Source organism: Lolium perenne, chromosome 2 (assembly GCF_019359855.2).
Source record: "Lolium perenne isolate Kyuss_39 chromosome 2, Kyuss_2.0, whole genome shotgun sequence".
Taxonomy (NCBI): Eukaryota; Viridiplantae; Streptophyta; class Magnoliopsida; order Poales; family Poaceae; genus Lolium; species Lolium perenne.
The window spans coordinates 174,976,725-174,979,918 of record NC_067245.2 but is presented as its reverse complement, the minus strand read 5'-3'; the positions used below and the strand labels follow the sequence as shown (position 1 = coordinate 174,979,918).

Genomic DNA, 3,194 nt, shown 5'->3' with positions numbered 1-3,194 from the left:
TCCTCCCAAAACCGTATCTGCGACCCATTCTTAATTGAAAAAGTGCTAAATTTGAAGAAAAAAAATCTTCGTTTCCATTAGACCGGCCCAGAAGTGTGAGTCCCCTGATTTCCATATGATTTGAGATAACGCTTTTTCGCCAATGTACTTTCTCTTAAGAAGGGTCTATCATACCTCATCTTCAGTAAGTAGTTTGAAAAGCTATTTACCTAGTAAGGCTCAGTTCTTGACCGCAAGGTCATGAATACCCAACCCCTCATATCTTTGGGACAGCATACAACATTCCACCTAAACAGTCGATATTTCTTTTTCTTGCTATCTTCTTGCCAAAAAATCTCGATCTATAATATTCGAGTTTGTGCTAAACACCTTTCGGCAAGAGGAAGAATGATATCATGTACAACACCATATTAGAAAGTACTGAATTAATGAGTACTGGTCTTCCTTCCAGAGATAACACTTTACCGTTCCATCTACTTAAACGTTTCTGAAGTCTCTCCTCCACTTGTTTCCATTCAGCTATTGTTAACCTCCGACGATGAATCGGGATTCCCAAATAATCAAGATCATCTAGTTTGACACAAGCCATCGTAAGAAACGGGCAAAACAGGAAAAATAATCACCTAGTTACATCCCTGGAATCTCGTAGCAATGCGGTTGACGAGGAATCTGAAGAAAGAGTGGTGACACCGGTGTTGATGGATGATGAGCGAGCTCCGCCGGAGCTGTCAATTGAGAATGCCTCGTACGGGCCGGACGACGCAGGATCCTGCACGGTCCTATACATGTGCAGCGGGAGCGCCGGCAGCCTGCTCTCCTCCGACTGCAGGACGTGCATTGCCTGCGCGACGGACGGCCGCTCTCTGCGTTCCGGGTGCGCGCACCAGAGCCCGACGACGAGCACGCGCTCCATCCACAGCTCGTCGGCCTCGTCGCCCCTGAGCCTCTCATCAGCCGCGTCCAGGATCGCGCTCCTTCCGTACAGGCTCCACACCCATCTCAGCAGCGTGAATGATATCTCCGGGGTTTCGATCACCGGCCGCCGGCCCGAGACGATCTCCAGGAGGACGACGCCGAAGCTGTACACGTCCGATTCGGTGCTTGGCCGGCGCGTGTTGACGAACTCCGGGTCGATGTACCCGGCGGTGCCGAGGACGGCCTTGGTGGTCTGCCATAATCCGGTGCCGTGGTCGACTAGCCGGGCCAGCCCGAAGTCCCCTAGCTTGGTGCCAAGCGACGAGTCGAGCATGATGTTGCTGGGCTTGATGTCGCCGTGCACGATGCATTGCTCCCACTCTCCGTGGAGGTAGCGCAGCGCGGATCCCAAGCCGAGGATTATCTTGTAACGCTGTGGCCATGTCAGAAACCTGTCGCTGCTGTAGAGGTGCTTGTCCAGGCTGCTCTCTGGGACGAGCTCGTAGACGAGCAGGAGGCCCTTGCGGCTGTCGCACCAACCCAGTAGCTGGACAAGGTTGCGATGCTTCAGCCTGCTTATGATCCTCACCTCTGCCTCGAACTCCTTCCTCCCTTGCGCCGACGACTCCGCTGACAGCATCTTTACAGCCACCGGACGACGGCCTTGGTCACCACGGACGTCTGTGAGCAGGTGACCCTGGTACACGCTCCCGAAGCCGCCTCGCCCGAGCTTCTCCTCCTCCGCGAAGCTGCTCGTTGCGGCGGCCAGCTCGCGGTACGTGTACCGTCTGGGGCCGCCGGCAGCCACGCCTCTCTCAAGGTCAGCTCTGTCGACACACTGTTCTTCAGAGTCGCTATCGGTACTGTGACCCTCGTTTGCTCCGCTCGATCTTGTTTTCTTGTGTCGCTGCCATGCCACGGCTGCCGCACATACCAACAGGAGTAGCAGAGGAACCAGCACGGCCACTAGGATTATAACTAGTGTTTTTTTGTGACTGTTGCTGCTTGTTGGAAGAGGAAGTTCAGCAGGTGGAGGTGCTTCCTTGATGGATTCCAGCGACAGAGTGGAGCTGAATGACCATGAGAGTATCTGGTGCAGCTCGGCAACCAAGCCGGTCGCCGCCGAGAAGCCGACGGCAACCTCCTCCGGCAAATGCCTTCTCAGATCAACGGTTGTGTTGACCTGGTACAATGCATCGTCGATTACGAGATCAACGGCTAACAAGTTGGAGACATTGTCGTACTTGACGGTTGCGGTCATAACTGCGGAAGACGTGAGGTTCTTGCCCAGCCAGGTCGTCGTGTCCGTGGACGCCGTGGAGTTGACGGAGTTGACGTCGATGCCGACATGGTTCCCGTTGATATCAGCATTCTGCCGGTTGAGGAATGTGTCGAACTTCCCCTCCGGTTGTCGCCTGTCCCGTTGGTGAAGGCCGGGAGGAGGCCGAGGCTGCCGCCGTTGCTGTTGGGCGGGATCTCGGAGGGGAAGTGTCCGAGGAAGAAGGCCATCCCGTCGCCGGTCGCCGGCAGGCTGTCCTTGTCGGGAGTGATCTGGAAGGAGAAGGTGGTGGTGAAGCTTGCCATCTCGCCGCTGGCGCTGTTCCACAGCGGCACTTTGCCCACGTACGACGCCCGGCCGGTGCTGTACTGGATGTTGGCATCACGTGTGTTCTTCGTTAGCTCGAGCCTTGACGGGCTGATGGACGCATCTTTGCTGAAATTGATCGAGGCGCCGCGGTCTGGGACGCTGGGATCGGAGAAGTTGAGGCTGAAGGAGAGCGATGTGGCAGCACGCGGCGCAGAGTAGAAGCAGAGCAACACCAACACTATGGTGGTGCGACGACTGCGAGAGCCCATCGCTTGTATAATGATGTTTGGGGAGGACTGAGGAGGAAGCTTGGCTGCTCGAGCATTCTAAAACAGAAGAGATATAATACCTCATGGTCATTTCATGCCTGAGGCCTGACCACGGAGTGGAATTTACTTTCCGGCACGTGGACTCGTAATTGAAGAGTTGAGAGACCAAGTCGTGGGATGTGATCGAGCTCCTCCGCCGGCCGGCCTGCCGGCCTGCTTAGTTGAAATAGTCTCCACAAAAAAGGAGAAAGTTACTGGCTGATGTAGAACAAGTAAGAAATTATGAGAGCTATGATTGTTGAAATTGTGTGTTTATTTATAAGTTAGGGCACCCAACACTAACAGTGCTCCAAATGGCTACAGAGAACGAAGTCACCAGGGTAAGTTGGAGTCAGATATTCAGTGACGCTGGCTTTGCCTCC

At 54.6% G+C, this 3,194-nt stretch overlaps 1 pseudogene; it reads right to left on the bottom strand.

Annotated features, from left to right (window-relative positions):
* Positions 1 to 460: 460 nt before the first annotated feature.
* On the bottom strand, positions 461 to 2,910 carry LOC127333986 (L-type lectin-domain containing receptor kinase IX.1-like; annotated as a pseudogene).
* Between the last annotated feature and the right edge of the window lie 284 nt (positions 2,911 to 3,194).